A 19,601-nucleotide genomic window follows, 5' to 3' on the forward strand; every position below is an offset into this window, starting at 1 on the left:
TATTTGATGAGGAGAACATTCTCTGTAAAGCAGTGTTCAGCAATTTCAACTTTGTGATCAGTGTTATATTAAATATTTGCATTTTTTGTGGAAGAAAATTATAATCCTTAAAAGATCTAAATTTGAGATTTTTTTTTAAATCACAGGATATATCAAATGGTAATTTCATGCAGGATTGTGTAATTCATGCTCATTTTGAGGTATTAATGGATGAGGATTTTATTTTTTTTTTTCATTTTCTTCCCTTTTTTTCCTGCTTTTATTTTATGTGGATCATGATCTTCAGATGTGGTCATTTAAAACAGGAATAGGCTACACATTTAGGGAGATGGCCTGTTCTGCTACCTTAAAGCTGATATAACTGCATTCATCTTCTTAAACATTTTATCTCTAAGTAGTAGTCTTAGATTTACAGTAGTCTTAGATTTATAGAAAGTTGAAAAGGTGGTCCAGAGAGTTCCTATATACACCAACCTCAAGTTCCCTCTGTGTTAAATCCGTATATGAGTATGGTGCATTTGTCCTAATTAATAAATAACGTAGTGAACTCAAGAAGCCTGTTAGAATCTCAGCTAATAGCTGAAGACTAATAGTGAGTTAAAACTCAAAGAGAGATGTGGGATGAATCCACAAATTTGGCAGTCATTATCAAAATGATGATAGGTAATCTGAGATAAGGTAAAATAATCTAGGTGAGTTTTATAGGAAAGAAAAATGTTGAGTGTATGTGGGGAGGAGAAGGGAATTGAGAACCAAATTTTGAGTACTTCAACGCTGAGATGTCAGGAAGGGGAAGAAGGAAAATTAGTGGTAGCGGAGCAGGAGACCACTAAGTAGCGGAATGTCCTGGAAGCCAAGTGTTCCCTGAAGAAGTTTGTGAGCAATGCATTGGAAGAGAGGGAAGAGAGCTGCTGATCAACCTTCAGATTAGTCAGAATAGTGGTCCTTGATGACCTGTGCCTGAGTAGTTTCGGAAAATGATGTCAATATAATTACTAAGAAAAAAGGAAAGTGAAGAAGTGACAGCAAGAAAAGGAAACAGAGTAACTACTGATTTAACCTGAGGAGTAATGTACCTAAAAGCCTGATGGGTTACAACACCGAGCATTTATTTTTGTGTCTACATATTGGTTGTGTTTTGCTGAGGTATGCTGGGTTTATTTGATACTTAAATCAGTCCTATTCTTTTTTTTTTAATGTTTATTTATTTTTGAAGGAGAGAGAGACACACAGCAAAAGCAGGGGAAGGGCAGAAAGAGAAGGAGACACAGAATCTGAGGCAGGGTCCAGCCTCTGAGCTAGCTACATTAGCCCCTGTATCAGTCCTATTTTTGACCTGATAAGACTTCAAGCTTCCAGATGGGTTTAGTTTTGTTTTGCACACCTTCATTCTAGGGCACAGGCTGAAGGTCCAGCATTTAAATATCACATGTGCTTCTTAGGTGACCTCATAGGAATTCAAGAGAGCAAGCAGAATGACAGAAGAGATTTTTAAAGCTTCTGCTTATGTCACGTCCATTAGCATTCCATTAGGCAGAGCAATGTGTCCAAGCCTAATGTGAACAGGGCTGGGAAATGTTCATAGCCAAATCTGTAGAAGGTACTAAAGATTCATATAAAAAAATATAATGAAATCTACCACAGGACTATTATATCAAGTAAACTCACCCCCCCACCCCCACCCCCACCCCCACACTTTGGAATGTAATGGCATGATCGTGTCCTAATGAGACTGATTCTATAGGGAAGGGGAAATATTACAATGTAGGAGCTGGGTTTATTAAAGGAAGTAAGAAGGGATGTAATCCAGTGCAAATACAAAAAGGCTGAGTTTGAGAGGGACAATTACACACTGTGATAAGAGAGAAGACAGATGAGTAAGACCTGGGCAGGCTAGAAGATTGGTGGTCAGCTGACAAGGTAGTTCTTTTACAATTAAATCTCTTATCCTCTTTCTTGCCTATATTATTGTCTTGTTCTTATTCCTTCTGCCCTTCCATAATGATGTATTTGTAGCCTTTCTATTACCAGGTTATTTTCTTGTTATAACTTATTAATAATTTCAATCATCCATCTATGCAAATTAAACCCAAATCAGTACCTCAAGCCTTCATCTCCCTCATGTATGCTCAACCCTTGCAGGTCATATTGTCATATTGCTAGACAGCCTCAGTGGCAAATTTGGCTGACCCCTCAGAGAGCATATGGAAATGGATTAGGAAATATAGATATTCTATCTTCTCTCCTTATTTTTCTTAATATTACTCTCAACTCACCAGTCTGTATGGGATGAATGAAATCCTAGTTTATATTATCATGACCATTATATAAAATGACATTTAGCAAGTGATCTGGATTTATTGATTTTAACACGTTCATGATTTTAACATATTCATGTGAAATATTACAATTTTCTATCTTCTGCATTTCTATACATTAGTTTGTAAACAATATAATTATGCATATGTATAACTTAACCTAATTAAATGAAAGGTCCTCTAAGTGAAATAGTACACATTATTAGTGTATTGTTATAATATTTTAATACATATTTTATATTTTGTATTCAATAAAATATTATAGAATATTACTTATATATTATATATACTATGTTATATATTATAGTGAAATATATTATGTATTATTTTATATTATATACAATAGTGAAATATATATATATATATATATATATATATAGTGTGCATATCAAAGACAGTAGATCTCTTTAAAATGTTTTGATAGTACCTATTCAATGTTGATTAAGAGAAAAATAATGTGTTCTAGATCCACATTAATCAGTCTCAGCAGAAAACAAATGGTAAAGAAAAATGAGTAATTAAAGAAGTTTAATAAAATGAGCGGTTACAAAGGTATGAGGAGAGCTGAGGTCACATGTACTGCTTCTGTGTGCAGGTCCAGCAACAAGGAAGCTGGTATCAGCTCTTGGCCTCAAGAGGCAAAGGATACAACCATCACCAGATCTTGGAGATTATAGCTATAGTACAGGCTGTTTGTTGGACAAGAATATTAATTAGCTTTCCTAAAAGTGTCACACCCAGCCTCTGATGAAATAGAACAGAAGATCCAGGGCCATGAATATTGCAGCCTGCCTCTCATTTTGTCCTCTTAGCGCCTTCCAAAGCCTCTAACTAGACAAACACAGTGGAAGTCAGTGAACATAGAGCCCCATTGAAATAGTCAAAGTGGGTCTCAAATCATCATGGAAGAGTGTGGAAAACTGATAGATATCCAGCAGAGCAGGGGCCAAACTCTTTATTTGCTTATTGTTTAAGGTAATTATAGGTTACGTTAGGTAATAGGTATAGGTATACGTTAGGTATAGGTAATTGTTCATTTGGTTATGAACAATTTGTTTCTAAATTCCCATACCTCTGTTGAAGAATAATTACTTTGTGGTTTAAAATAAAGAATTTTAAAGTAATTTTGATGTTATAAATCTGTAGAGACCAAAAAGCTACAAAAAAGAACAAAGCAGATTTGAGAAATAACAACAAAAAACAGTTGAAAAAATTTGTAATGAAAATATCACTGGGCAGATTTAAAGGTAAATTATCCCCAGTTGAAGAGACAGTTGGTAAATTAAAAGACAGGTCAGAAGAAAGTTTTGAAATGCAACATAGAGAGACAGTGGCATTGAATATTCATGAAAAAGGGTAGAGACTTAGAGAATAGAATGTTGAGATGTAACATGTATTACTTAGGGGGCCAGAAGAACAGAGGGAGAACAAGGCACAGGGAGGATTTAAGGAGATTATTGCTAATAATTACCCAGAATTGTTTAGACACACTGATCCATAGATTTAAGAAGCCTGACAAATCCTGTACAGAATACATAGAAGCCCAGTCAAATCATAATAATACTGCAGAAAATCAAAGACAAAGAGAAAATCTTAAAAGTACCAAGAAAATGAAGGAAGAGTACCTTCCGGAACATGGCAGTTAGAAAGATTTCTTATGTCACAACATGAACACTGGATGATATGAGGTAGTGGGATTAAGCAGGCAGGATGTTGAAAGAAAATATCCTCCAGTGTAGAATTCTGTACTTGGAAAAGTCTTTCAAAAAATGACTAAATGATGCTTATTTTATTTTATTTTACTTATTTTTAGTGCTTGTTTATTTTTGAAAGAGAGAGAGAGAGAGAGAGAGAGAGAGAGAGAGAGAGAGAGAGAGAGAGAGAGAGAATGAATGAATGAGCAGGGGAGGGGCAGAGAGACAGGGAGATACAAAATTCGAAGCAGGCTGAGCTATCAGCAGAGCCCGGCATGGAGCTCGAACTCACCAATTGCAAGACCCTGACCTGGGCCAAAGTTGGAAGCTTAACTGACTGAGCCACCCAGGTGCCCCTAAATGATGCTACTTTTATAAGAACAACAACAAAACAAAAATAAACAATAAAACAAGAGAAGCTTGCTCTATTAGAAGATCCTAACTAAAGAAAAAAATTGACCCTAAATGGAGGGGTCCATGAAGCCTGAAGAAAGAAACCATATATGCTTGTAACTGAAGTGAAAGATAGCTAGATTAAATAGTAGTATTCTCTTACAAGTATTTTTTAAATGGCAGAATAAAAAAAAATGACAATATCTCACAAATCAAAGGAGTTAAATGATGTTAAAAATCTATGCTGCTGCGGGGCGCCTGGGTGGCGCAGTCGGTTAAGCGTCCGGCTTCAGCCAGGTCACGATCTCGCGGTCCGGGAGTTCGAGCCCCGCGTCAGGCTCTGGGCTGATGGCTCAGAGCCTGGAGCCTGTTTCCGATTCTGTGTCTCCCTCTCTCTCTGCCCCTCCCCCGTTCATGCTCTGTCTCTCTCTGTCCCAAAAATAAATAAACGTTGAAAAAAAAAATTAAAAAAAAAATCTATGCTGCTGCAGTATCTGTTAGGAGGGTAAAATGGTGATCAGTAAGCTATTGTAAGTCGACTATGCATATTTTCTTTTTTAGGCTACCTATTTAATGAAAATTAACAGAATTTATCACTAATAGAGAATAGAAAGAATGGAATGACAAAAGTAATCAGGACATAGGAGGAAAAGAAAGAAAGGCTGTAGAGAAACACCATGACCAAAATGAATCAAATGCACAAAGTGAGATGATCTGTTTCTAGTTATATACCCTCAGAACTCCTTGCACATGTGTACAGGACACAAATGAGAATATTTATGATGGCACCCTTCACAATTAGCAAAAATTCAAAACAACTGAAATGCCAATCCACATTAGTATGTATAGGTAAATTATAGTTTATTTTTAAAGTGACAAACTGTATAGCAAAAATAAGTGAATTATAGCTTAAAAAATAAAAGAATAATCTTTAACAAATAATAGCATAGAGTGAAAGAAATAAATCTCTAAAGGAAACACAGTATGATTCCATTTATATAAAATTCAAAATTAAGAAAAATGAGACAGTGTTATTTAAGGATACATTAGTGCAGAACCAGAAAAAAAAAATATTAGCATATGTTTTACTCTAGTAGAAATGAGTCCATTCTGATTGGGATGTGCCACACTTGTATTTCCTACTGGAAGCTGATAATATTGTATTTCACGAATAAGACATGTCTACACAACCTAAGAGTGTTGATTAATTTTTGTAAAATTTCACAATAACAGCTCAGTACATTTTCCTTCTTGATCTCACTTAAAAAAAAAAAAAGAAAGCTATGAAACTTTTTGGAAACTACTGAGGAGTCCTTTTTTTTTTTAATGTTTACTTATTTTTAAGAGAGATGCACACAGAGTGACAGCGGGAGAGGGACAGAGAGAGAGGGAGATGTAGCATCCGAAGCAGGCCCCAGGCTTGGAGGTGTCATCAGGGAGCCCGATGCGGGGCTCGAACTCACAAGCCACGAGATCATGACCTGAGCCGAAGTCGGACGCTTCACCGACTGAGCCACCCAGGTGCCCCAAGAAGAGTCCTCTGTCTTAATAATTCTATTTTCCAAGTTAAATATCCTCAGGTTCTGTGACATTTTTTTCTTCCTGTAACCTCTTTCCAGATCTCAACACTGTTTTCATGCCACTCTTAGTTCTGCTTGACTTTTATTTAATATTATTTCTGAAAAGCCATAGCACCCCAAGACAAATTACCACCTCAATATAATGTATAATGTAAACGGAACAATGGAACTGAATTGATTTAGAGAGTATGCTTCCACTAAAGGACTGATTATTCCATCACTTTATTTTAGCCAATTCAGAATAGGTTTGACTCACCTAGGCAATTATGCTGAGCTAAACTCATCAATTTCTCTTAAGCCAATTCTCCTTTCTGTATTTATGTAGGCAAATTAAAAAATATCAATAATAGTTTTAAAATTTGTTTTCTTGGTTAGTGCCATTCACGCCAATTGAGATGATTTGGAAACTCAGTTTGACCAATTTTTGACCTGCTATCTTCCCCAGTTTGAAGTTATCTTCGTATTTTATATGTATAGTTTCTATGCCTTCACTAAATGGATTGATCAAAATGTTGACTACAGCTGGGTATAGAACAGGGTTCATAAAGAGAGCTTCAGAGAATCCGTTCTCAGTTGAGGACGCTGGTTAGGACCTCTTTCCAGTTCAGCAAGCTTCCCTGAATCACCTGTAGAGGACGCTGTTGGTGCTGGGCTCAGATGCCTGGGAACTCCTGGTACTATTTCTGTATGCCTCTCTGCTTGTTTCAATGTGTCTGTTTCCCTCTAACAGCCAAGCTGTTACTCTCCTAGGGGAGATGGCCCACTAGAAACCGGAGCTTCATTACTAGGGGCCAATGTCACTCCTAGGGGACTATATCGCTCCATATCATGCTGGCCCATAGCCAATAACTAAATTCAAGAGTCCATGGGGTTCCTGGCTGGGTCAGTCAGAAGAGAATGTACCTCTTGATCTCAGGGTCGTGAGTTTGAGCCCCACGTTGGGTGTAGAGATTCAAAACAAAACAAAACAAGGGGCGCCTGGGTGGCACAGTCGGTTAAGCGTCCGACTTCAGCCAGGTCACGATCCCGCGGTCCGTGGGTTCGAGCCCCGCGTCGGGCTCTGGGCTGATGGCTCAGAGCCTGGAGCCTGTTTCCGATTCTGTGTCTCCCTCTCTCTCTGCCCCTCCCCCGTTCATGCTCTGTCTCTCTCTGTCCCAAAAATAAATAAAAAACGTTGAAAAAAATTAAAAAAAAAAAAACAAAACAAAACAAACAAAAACTACACAAAACCAAGGGTCTAAAACCCACTTTTCCTACCTCCAGTTTGACAAATTCAAATGACATTTTGTCTATCCTGTCTTTCAAGCTAACATAAGAGAATTGCAGTGGATTTTTTGAACTCAGGATGCACAAGTATGCTCAATGTTTCTTTTGGCTAAAATGTTAAATAGTAATTTACAAAGAAATCATACTGATAAGGAAATTGAATTAAAACCACAATGCGATTTGACAATACAATATGCCGCTAACAGATAAGATACATTTTAGAAATGTGATTATAACAAATGTTACTAAAGGTGTGGGACAATGGAAATGCTACTACACTTCCATGGGAACAATTTAGGATTATTTGTTAAAGTTCCAAATACAGGTTCCATGTCGTTCGGTAATTCAAGCCCTGTATGTACAGACTTCATACGTTGATCAGGAGGCATGTACAACGAAGTTCAAAGTATTAGTGGGGAAAAACTGGAAACTGTTCAAATGATATTAACATTAGAATGGATTAATATATTTTGTCATATTCATAAATTATTGATTCCTATCACTGTGGATGCATTACGGTAATGGAATATGCGGTTAATAGGAAGAAAGTTACATAAGAATAGATAAAATTTGAGGTCATTTGCATTAAAGAGAAAATATATATAGCTTTGGTTAATAAATTCAGAAGTGCATACATACACTGCAAAATAATATAGAATATAAAGATTTATCTAATGGCAAACAAGGGGGAGTGCAGGCATCCGTAGAAACGGGGAGAAGAGGACACTGGAATTTCCCAGGTCTCTGGGGGGTGTTGTTTTTGTGGCCAGATGGTAGGCACATGTATCTGTTGTTGTTGTTTTTTAATCTTCAGGCTATACGTGCATATTACTTATATAACTCTAAATATCACAGTAATTTTTAAAAGAAATGAAATTTAGTCAGGCATGAGAATAGCTTCTTCTAGTCATTACTGCTTTCTAAATGTCATAAGTGTTAATCTCTTCTACGGCATCACATAATGTTCCTCAGAATAAAAGTTGAGCTTAGCTCATATGTAAAATGTACCCTATTTTCTTCTTAATGTCTCTGATATTTCCCCATTTCTAGTTGTTGCCTGATAGGCACCAGCCCATCTTGCTCTCATAAAACTTGGTATGAATTTCAATGCTCTCAGAAAAAAAAAAAATTTTTTCAAGATGCTAGTAAAAGAATTCAGGAACAAAACTTGGTGAAACTTTTCCACTTCCCCTATTTTTTAATGGACATGTCAGCCCATACTTATTTTGTTTTTCCATAGGAATTTGGTAAGAAGATCGAAAAATGTAATCAGAATATCTCCAATCCAACTGTTGGACTATGTCTCCCAGATCTTGAGTTTTCTTAGGACAGTAAAATACATAAGCAAAAGAATGGGTTTGAGATATATATATATATATATATATATATATATATATATATACACATACATACACATACATACATATAATGTCAGACATGTATGGATAGATTTATTTTCTCATTTTTTAAATGTATCATTCAACTAGAGACAATGTCACCCAGGAAGGCATGCACACAAGCAAATGGAAACCACTGTTCTTAAGCCCCCTGCTTTGAATCAGGTGGACATCATAATTATAAATTGTATATAGAAACGGGAACATTTACATGGTGAGGGGGTTAGGGGTTTAAATGCTTGATGTTAAGCACTATAGTTTGTAGAAATGACGGAAGTTCTAGGATTTTGTTATGTCCCTAGTTGTCTAAACCAGAGAAAACCAGAATGCATGCTGAGATAAATTTGATCACTCACAAAGTAGTTTCTTGGTTAAATCATTTTATTTAAAAGGCACTCACCACGGGAGAACAACACTATAATTTCGCCTAATTGAACTCTGAACCTAAAATACAGCAATACAAGAGAAGGAACAATTCAGGACAGAAATGATCAAGTCAAATTAAATAGCAGTTTAATTTCCCTTCTGGAGAAATGTGTATTCAAGCCGTATTTCTTTAAAAAAAAAAAAAAAAAGATGAGGAAGGACAACAACAAATAGCTAGTATGTTCTAGTTCCTTTCTGAACACACTGAACTCAGAGCTGTTAAAAAGGAGAGATTTTGAATTTCTGGAAGAAATGGAAACTGGTTTATTTATTTATTTCTTGTAAATTTATAGTCCAGTACCCTTCGCTGAGCCTTTAGGCGTATTTATAATCTGACACCATATTCTATAAAAAAAAAGTGAGACTTTTTTACGAGCAGTTGCACATAGTTTAAATTGCTACAGCATAAAAGCATAATAGTGGCTAAATTACTAACTTGTACTAATATACTGAGAACATGCCCCTCCCATTTCATTAAAGAAAAATGCTGATAGTTCACACCAGGCTTTTAGACAAAAGTAATGCAGGCTTAGAAGGTGCAATTTTCATGTCCCTTCTGGAACATGAACAATCCTAAGATGCAAATGCATGAGAAACAATCCCAAGTGAAAACATTGATACTTCAGGCAATGGCTATGGAAGTTTTTCTTATTAGTTGATTGATTGATTGGTTGTCTTTTATTAGAAATAGGTGAAAAGAAGCTGAAATAAAGCCTCCAGTTAGTAATAAATATGTAAAGGTAGTGAAAAATGAGAAAATTTGATAGACTTTATAGTTTCCTGATATGGGGCTACACAGTACAATGCTTCTGTCCCCTAGCTGGGTTGTTACAAAAGCTAATACATTTAAATGAGTTTAGAGTTATGTCCCTTGTGATATTTGAGCATACTAAACTGTTTACAGAGGTTAATTTGGGACTACATAGGGAAGCAGTTTTCCAGCTGTAATTTAGGTTAGTTGTTCCTTTTAGGTTGTGAGGCAATCAAGTTTTCTCTGCAGTAAAGAAAATTTTAGGTCGTGTCACAAATTATTATGAACACAGCCACTTTCCTTGATGAGCATTGTGTAGATGATTCTGAAGATAGAAACAACTTGGCATTATGTCAGCACTTCAATATGTTTGCTGTTACCTGGACATAGTTGCTAACTGTCTAATTTACCTAAATTATCTCCGGGTGTCCTCTTAAATTGAAGATACAATCTTATTCTCACCATTCTATTAACTGCTGATAATCTGGGGAATTGTTTACGCTTTATCTAGTTTCCTTCTGGGCTGCCTCCCCACCTCAGCCTACACATTCTGGAGCTGCTTCAGGCTTATTACTATGATGTAGGAAGTTATTAAAATATGTTAATTTGCCTGACTGACATGACTTTAAATTTAGCCCTCATAACTTCCTGCCTTCCAGGCTGTCCACACTGTGCAGTACCTGGAACGAGTTATTATTCTGCAATGAAATAGTTATTCAGGAAAAAAAAATACGATATGGCTTTCCTTTGTAACCATCTCCATGGTACCGTTCTGTAATTTAACTAAAATCAGTGGTCGCTAACATGTACTGAATGCTTGCTCTGGGTCAAGCGGTCTCCTCCACACTTGGCATATTCTATGATTATCTGTGTTTTATAGATGAGAGTTGAGTGGTTGAGTAACTTTTACATCATAGAACTAATCAGGGGCACAACCTAGAATCCTCTCCAGGCTGCCTGGCTCCAGGGTCAATGCTCCTACTACCATAATATACCCTTTTAAATGTTACTATAGGTAGAAAGAAAGGCAATCCTTCTACATTAAAAAAAAGTACCATTTTGTAAATATTATTCTAATGAAATCCAGGTAGAGACTTGTATTTGACCTTCAGGAAATGAGGAGTAACCGAAACAGCTTGTAAGTTCAGGGATTGAATCAAGTTTCAGAAAGTACAGTGCTGAGACCTGGAGAAAAGATTGGAAGCCATCTTTACCTTGGCACACATGGTTTCTACACCCCAATTCTCACTTCCACCTCCACGCTTTCCCTCTAATCCCAGTGCTTGCTCCACCGAACCATTGTCTGTTGTCCCAAGATTCTAGGACCATGATCCTCTGGGAGCCCTACATAGGATGACCCCTCTGTCCTCTCCATACCACACCTGACTTTCCTGGTTGCTGCCTTCAGGACTATCCTTAAGGGATATTTCTTCTGCTTCTGCGTCTTTTACTTCTAAGGCTGGGTTAAAGAACCTGCTTAATACACAAAACACTATGGAACATAACATTAAAGCAAGTACGTTTTTACATATCTATTTCTCTCCACTCCTATAAAGGTACTAGATATCTCTTATTCACTTGCCTTCTGGTGTGCTATTCAAAATTTCTAACAACTGGTGGTGAGGCTATGCGCTTGGGTACATAATACCAGCCTGAAGATCGCCTTCCCTTCTCCAACCAGTCCATGTTCCAAGCCTCTCTGGACAGGGTGAAATTTGGAGGGGTGTGTGTGTACATGTCTTGACTTCCTAAGATATGAGAAAGAAGACAGTGGTGAAGTCCACAAACCCACTGGTGGGATATTTCAGTGGTTGGCTGGACGTGGCTGTCATGCCATCAGAAATTATCCCGGCTTCGGCACTGAAACGGGGTCAAAGACTCCCCTGCTGTGACAGACATTGCACTGTAAGTTTGTAGATCCACTTCAAGTTTGCCAGTCTCAGGGGAATGGCAAATGGGATGGGAACTTTGAGAATCTCTGGGCAGTGGCTGTTTACCAAAATGTAAGGAAGTGTTGTGCTCATCTCTGCAGTTCAGAGTGCACAAAAGGCAATCGACTCACATTTAGGGAAGGATGCGAAAGAGGAAGAGGATGAAGAATTAGGTGGGGCATGTCCATGCAGAATAACAGGGCCAGTGTTGCTAGAGAAGAGAGAACAAAGGGAAAAGTGAGGGAATGAGTTCAGAAAAGAAATCACATCACATGGCCTTCTGAAGGCCATCATGAGGAATTCAGATGGATTTTATTGTAAGTGCAAGAAGTTACCATTGTGTTTTATAAGCATACCACGTGTGTGCCCAAGTGTATTTGACATTAAATCATCTAAAGACCAGGCAACTTTTAGCTATGATAATCTTTGTAGGGAGAGATTGGAAATGATTTGAATTTTCCTGTCAAGGAAAATTACACACAGGTTTATACTCACTAACGTATTAGTAAATCCTCAAGTTTAAATGCAGCAGCAGCACAGATTGTAAGATGGCAAGTAATATGGATCATAGGGGGGAAAAGCCATGTTTAAATATGTTTTAAATTCCCGCATAGTCCATTCAAAAATAGACACATAGCAAATATCTCTCTCAAAAAATATTTATAAAAACAGCAACAACAAATCCTCTAATTATACTTAACCCACTATGTAAGCGTTATGTTTTCTAATAGCCCATAAAGAGATAGCACTAAATGTGTTATTAAATGGAAAACAGAAAAAAAAAATCAGAAAGGAGCTCCCTGGTCTAGCCAGAAGCAGTTTGAAGACAAGTGTAGGATAGCATCTGTCATCTAAGGTTGGAATAGGAATTAATATTACAAAAACGTGCTTTGGGAAAAATGATAGTTTTATGATGTAGTTTATTTTTAATTAATGTTTCTGTTTTCTTGACATAACCTTCTATTCTAGGGAACCTAATTCCTACCTTTAAGGCTTTCCATGTGAATAAATAGAAAATGTGAATTGAGAAAGTTTCCTAGTGACCTCTCTCATTGACTTTGCCTTCCCTCTGTGAGGGGATGCTGTTGGGGGCATAGTGTCCAAGAATCTTTTTCTAATTTTGGGAAAAAAAGGGAAGCAGGGGAAAGAGGAAAGGCAGAGCTTATAAAGTTTTATCAAATATTACCCAAGAAACTCGTATAAAAAGTGTCTTTTGTACTTCAAGGAGAGTTACCACTGCCCAGTCCCATTCATTGTGACACTTTACTGGAGAATCTAGTTTTTCCCAAACAGAAATTCTATTTCAGCAGCTTAGACAGGGCACACTGTGTATCCTAACAGTATGCATTGATAGCCTACAGTCCAGCACATGTTTTGGATTTTAGGGAGAGGAGACAGAATCCCCAATATCAAGGAACCTATCTAATGTTTTGCTCATCAGAGATCTTAAGAAATAAACATAAACATTTGAAGAAAAAATAAATGTCTTGGTGTGTGTGTGTGTGTGTGTGTGTGTGTGTGCGCACATGTAAAATATATAGGGCTAAATAGTCTGTTGAAATAAAGTCGTAGCATTGTAACATCACAATTTACCTGAATTATTTACGCCAAACTTTTAATTTTTAGAAGTGATTTCTTTCTTTCAAAAGTCAATTCGAGTTAATATGTTCCAGTCAAAAATTTATTCTGGTCATTATTCCTTGTTTCTTTTCTTTCTTCCTCTTTTAAACATGTATGACACCAATTGCATATTTGAGCAGCGATTTATATCTAAGTGTTGTTCAATAAACTTGAATTCATTTGTTCAGTTTGGGGAAATCCTCTCCCAAACTGAACTTACAACCTTCAATTTTATATTAAAACTCCCAAGAAGTCTTTGAGACCTGGAAACTGAATTTTAAAAATTTAGATATACATTCAAACACACACACACACACACACACAGACACACACAGACACACACACACGTATGTGTGTGTGTGTCTGTGTGTGTGTGTGCACATGGGTGTGTATTATAAAACTATATAAATACATCTTTACATACATAAATGCACTGATGAACAAGAGGATCATGTTGCAAAAAACTGTGTTCAAATAACATTCCGATGAGAACACTGTGTTTTGTATTAAAGGAGCAATAAAACAGCTTTTAGTGGCTCCTATAGGAAATCTACCTTTTATTAGCACACGTTACACCAGTACTGCAAATTTTGAAAATTTGTCACATCAGCAAAACAAGATATTTCATGAATCTTGGAGAGGGACATTTTGCATTGAGGCAAAATAAACATCACAGTTTTGTGTTCTCTATTTTCATTAGTCATTTTTTAAAAATGCAAAGCATTTCAGTTTTCAAGACTGTATGGGACCACTTGGGGGTGAAATAAAATAGATCGATGCCTGGTGACAGTCCTGAGGATGTAAAACAGTTGTTTTCACCTGCTGTGTCTCTGAGAGATGAATGAGGATAGCATTTAGATATGTTTCTGGATTTGTGTAAAGAAAGGTCCTTTTTAATAGAACACCCAATAAAAATATAGTACTACTTCTTGAATCTACCTTTATTCTTCCAGAACTAGAAAGGTACAGAATTTACTTAGAAATCAGATGAGAAGAAGGAAATTCTGAGTCTTAGCTCTCACACTATTTAATTGAAAAACAAGTGTCTTTTTCTCTGTATGCTAATGTCTAAATGGAATTGATGTTAACCTGAGACGTCTACAAATCTAATATGACAATCCTTGCTTTTTACAGTTTTAAAATGAGTTCAAAGTAAGGATTTGAAAACCTTGTTACTGTCTGGAAAAAAAAATAATCCCCAGGGAAAAGGAATTAGAGGGAAAAGAAAAGGACCCTTGTGTGCACAATTATGTTCCACCAAATGCTTTTGTGAAAGGAATAAAATAAGTATGGGTTTTCTTATATTCAAGTAATGAGAAGAGACAGTCCCTTTGATTTAATTACTTAATACTGGCATATTTCTGTCAAATAAATTTTCAAGGAAGAAAAATATTGTACCGCCAGTAATTATGTTAGTATTAAATGTTAAAGAAAAAAGACCTTATATCTCATTTTATATACTAGACCTTTCAGCATCTTGATTTTGTTCACTAAGGTAGGGGTGGAGGGCACGATAGGGTATTATATGGCAATCCCTTGACTGTATTCCTATGAGAGATGATACCATATTAAATTATTATTTAAATTTAATTATTAAAGTATTTATTATTTAGTTACTTTTTGTTATTAGGACCCCGCGTGTTCTTAGCATTGAATCTATTTAAAAAGTATTTGTCTTGGGGCGCCTGGGTGGCGCAGTCGGTTAAGCTTCCGACTTCAGCCAGGTCACGATCTTGCGGTCCATGAGTTCGAGCCCCGCGTCAGGCTCTGGGCTGATGTCTCGGAGCCTGGAGCCTGTTTCCGATTCTGTGTCCCCCTCTCTCTCTGCCCCTCCCCCGTTCATGCTCTGTCTCTCTCTGTCCTAAAAATAAATAAACGTTGAAAAAAAATTAAAAAAAAAAGTATTTGTCTTAAGAGCTTTCTGTAACTTTCTGTTGCCTATATCACTTAGCAATTATTGAATTTGGGTGCATACACTTACTATTTAACACGCAAAATTACATGTCATGTCAGAGTAGAGAGGGATTGTCTTCCCTGTTTACAAGTATTTGAAGCAATTCTGGCTGAATCTAAGGACAAGGAAGCCAAAACTGCAGGCAGAATTAGTCTCATTCTGTCCTCAGGTTTACTCTGCATGTATTCTACCCCTGAGATGCTGCCACCTTTAAAGAATCATAAAACTCTTAGAAGCACTTAGCCAGACATGAAATTGACAGCTTGGGTCTCAAATAAATTTAATAAGTTCTCAAATAAAGTAAACAGTGCATTAAAGGAAAATTATAGGATAAAGCATTTTTATTGTATTTCTTTAATCTTATGCTGACACTCTGACAGCACATGCTCATTAGCATAGGTTTTTAAGCATCTTAAATTCCAAAAGGATTTATGTAGGGTTCAAAGAGCCATTAGAATCTAGAGTACAATCCATTTATTTTTTCCCCAATGCCTTAGAAATAAGTCAAAGCCTTTTACATTACATTGTTATTTTAACATTTATATATAAAATTACATAGAAATAAAGTGCACCATTCTTGCAAAATGGTGTATATTATAAACAGTGAAGAAGTTAAGCAGTGATAGTTTATCTGTGTTGAGGAACAGGGAATTACTGTTCACGTTAGGTTTACTCAGGTACATAGTGGGGCTGATGGTGGCAAGAATAAGTCCAAATATGACATAGGACATAACTGTTAGGAAATGTGCTTAACAATATATAAGGCATGCTGATAGTATACCTGTGACTGTTTAAGTACACACACAAGTATTTACTAAGTACCAATTGCCGATTGGTAACTAATCCAAATTTTAGCAAATAGAATCTGCTCAAGCAATAGTTATCAAAGCAGACTTTGTCACTTGCCGTTTATGCACTTAAAGAAGAAAAAGGGAAAACAAAAGAAAGAAAAGGTTTGCATTTGATTATTGTAACTAAGGAGAATCAATTGTAACAGAAAATATAATCTCTCCATAAAGTACCACTTGGTCAAATAACTTTCCAAGCCTTGAGAATTTGTTTGAGAAAGCACTTAAAAATCACCCTAAACTCTATGTGGTTTTAAAAAGATGTGAGAAAATTGGGAGGTACCCATTAAATGGAATAGGTTGCCTTGTACGCTGACATTGGGAAATGAGCCCTGACAAGGGACAGATGCCCATGCTGATCAACCTGCTGTGGAGCAAACAGCACTGCTTTGAAAATCTTCTGAGATGGTATTTCTGGTTTTAGGTTTTCAAAATGGACTTACAGATTGATTATGACCTACATTGGTGCCTCTTTAGCACCTTTTCTGCACAGTGGTTCCAAGTGACTTTGACATAGCATGACGACTCAAAACCTTGGAATAATGATGCTGATGGAGGCATCCTTGAGGAGATTTTTTGAGACGTAGCTGTTACAGTTAGCTTGAAAATGATTACTCTTCAATGTTACAACGATTATATTAAAAAATACCAGAAGTTGTATTTAAAAAATATCCTTTGGTCATAGGGGCCATACTGACTGTATGGATTAAATCTTATGCAGTCCCCTCGCTTAGTGCGTTAGTCACCTCTCATCTGTCACGACATAGTACTTGTGTGTCCCAAAACCAATGAGAGGACAATGGGCAGAGTTATAGGCAAAGTTACTTAGGAAACAGCCTTAGCAAGGTAGAGCACATGGTAGAATGTTCTGCTTGTGAATGTCTCCTGTCAAGTGTGTTATTAAAACACACAAAAGAACGGCAACAGTGTAGCAGACATCTACAGCATCTTATTATCCAACAGTGTTTCCCACTCCCCCCGCCCCCGCCCTGGGGTCTAAACTGTTGAATACTTTTACTAATTAATTTGACATGTAAGTATCTCAAAATATCCTAATTAGGGCTTAGATTCTGGAAGTACATCTGTTCACTTTGCTTGTCGATAGACCAGAAAAGCAGAGAGAGGAAAAGAAAAAAGGAAAAAAAAAAAAAGATCCTGAGAAACCTCCTTTTTTGCTTTTATGAGAATCACAGCTATGTTTGTGTTACAGAACAACTAATTAAAAGACACATAACTTGTGCAAATACTTTCAGTTTTTTCTCTTTAATATCTCTCCTTGGCAATCTGCTCATAAAACCTATTCTTTTGGGTTTTTCTCCTTTAAATACTGTCATTCATCTGCTCTGCTCCCTGAATGGAAGCTGGAGCATACTTCAGGCATCAGTCCAACGCACTCCATTTACAAATAGGGAAAGTGAAACCATGGAGGCTAATGACTTCTTTCAAAATAGTGGAACTTTCGGAACAGTCATCCATAGTGATCCAGATCCAAGATCTCATCTTTTCCTGATTTATTTTGTTTTTTTTAAAGCTCCATCTTACTTACTGCTTCATAGAATGTCATCTCTGTGTCTTGATGGAGAGTGAAATCTAGTTTAGAATCATGGAAAATAATACGAAACGGTTAGTTTCACAATCACCAAAGATACTGAAGCAGTGTCAAAGAACATGGAGACTACAGAACAGATGGACTACTTCTGTTCTGATGGTCCACTTCTGTGGACCACTGATGTTCAGATGGTTCTGATGTTCAGATGGTCCACTTCTGTGGACCACTTCACTCCACTAGGTGCCTGGCCTTGCCATATTATTGTCAGCTCTGATCTGATAAATCAGGGTGTTGTCACATGTGAGTGATGTAGCATATGCAAATACCTCAAAGAGAGTTTTGCACTCAATAAGGGCTCTTTAATGTGTATTTGTTTTTGAGAGAGAGAAAGAGAGAGTGCGCCAGCCGAGGAGGGGCAGGGAAAGAGGAAGACAGAGAATCCAATGCAGGCTCCACGCTGTTGGCACAAAGCCTGAGGTGGGGCTCAAACCCGCTAACTGTGAGATCATGACCCGAGCCAAAGTCAGATGCTCAATTGACTGAACTACCCAGCTGCCTCAATAAGAGCTCTTTAAATATGGCTTTTCTTTCTTCCCTTTCTTCTCTAAAGCAAAGAAACCTTACGTGTTTTGGGTAACAAATCAAAGCATATCATTGGGTAACATCATCAAAGCAGTTTGGAGGAGAGCTAATTATAAATTTGTTGTTGTTGTTTTGTGTCATATACTTGCAAGACTGTAAATTCTTTATTGAAGTAAATGAGTTAAAAATAGCATGCAAACTATAAGGAGCTCATGCCTAAAAACATTTGAAACAATGCTTTTTTTGTTTTTATTTTTATTTTTTAATACATTTTATTTCTGAGACGACATGAGCAGGGGGTGGGGAAGAAACAGGGAGACAGAGGATCCAAAGTGGGGTCTATGCTGATCGCAGCGGGCCTGATGTGGGGCTTGAACTCATGAACCCCAAGATCATGACCTGAGCTGAAGTCAGATGGTCAACCAACCGAGCCACCAGGTGCCCTGACAATTCTTTTTTAAATTGCTAGTGGTGATTATTTTCATAACTTTGAATGTATGTACATACATATATCTATTTATAAACCTCCAACGAGTCAACCTTGCAGATGAAAAATGTAAAGATTTATTTAATATCTTTTCCCCCTTTCTTATTCAATACAAATTTGATATTTCTGTCAGTCCTATTTTTCTCTTGGTAATCTGAATAACATTAAAAATGTGCATGTGAATGAATGTCTTTTTCGTTATTTTGTGAAAATGTTTTAAAAAGCGTTTTTATTTATGTTGAGAGCAAGTGCACTGTGTGAGAGGGGGAAGAACACAGTGAGGTGGAGAGAGAGAATCCCAAGCAGGAATCCCAAGCAGGCTCCACCCTGTCAGCGCAGAGCCCCACACAGTGCTTGAACCTGTGAGACCAAGACCTGAGCTGAAATCCAGAGCCAGATGGTGAACCAACTGAGCCTCCCAGGCACCCCTGGTGCCTTTTTTTTTTTTTTACCTCTCTGAAATGTGTCCGTTTTTTCCCCTTCAAATTTTTCAATTACACTTTTATTTTTACAATATCACTGGGAGTAATATTTAGGTTACTTGTAGCACCCCTAAAAAAATCTGATTTCACTATGACTAAGAGTATACTCTAAACAATGGAAAACAATGCATGTGGCTTCATAACTTTGCATACTCAGTTTTCGGGTTGTTAGTTTTGGTTGACGGAATGAGGATGGGTACCATTCCCTCTCTACCTGCTCATTTTCACAAATGTGGCCCCTCCACGCCTCTGTTCATTGCTCTGTCTTCCAGGTTTCTTTGACTTTAGTTTTTCTTTTATTGTTTTACACATTTTTACTTTAA

At 37.0% G+C, this 19,601-nt stretch overlaps 1 protein-coding gene across 2 annotated transcripts in view; it reads left to right on the forward strand.

Annotated features, from left to right (window-relative positions):
- CDH12 (cadherin 12) overlaps positions 1-19,601 on the forward strand; it is a 1,052,064-nt gene that overhangs the window by 277,574 nt on the left and 754,889 nt on the right. The gene's annotated exons all lie outside the window — the stretch shown is intronic.

Source organism: Felis catus, chromosome A1 (genome assembly GCF_018350175.1).
Source record: "Felis catus isolate Fca126 chromosome A1, F.catus_Fca126_mat1.0, whole genome shotgun sequence".
Taxonomy (NCBI): domain Eukaryota; kingdom Metazoa; phylum Chordata; class Mammalia; order Carnivora; family Felidae; genus Felis; species Felis catus.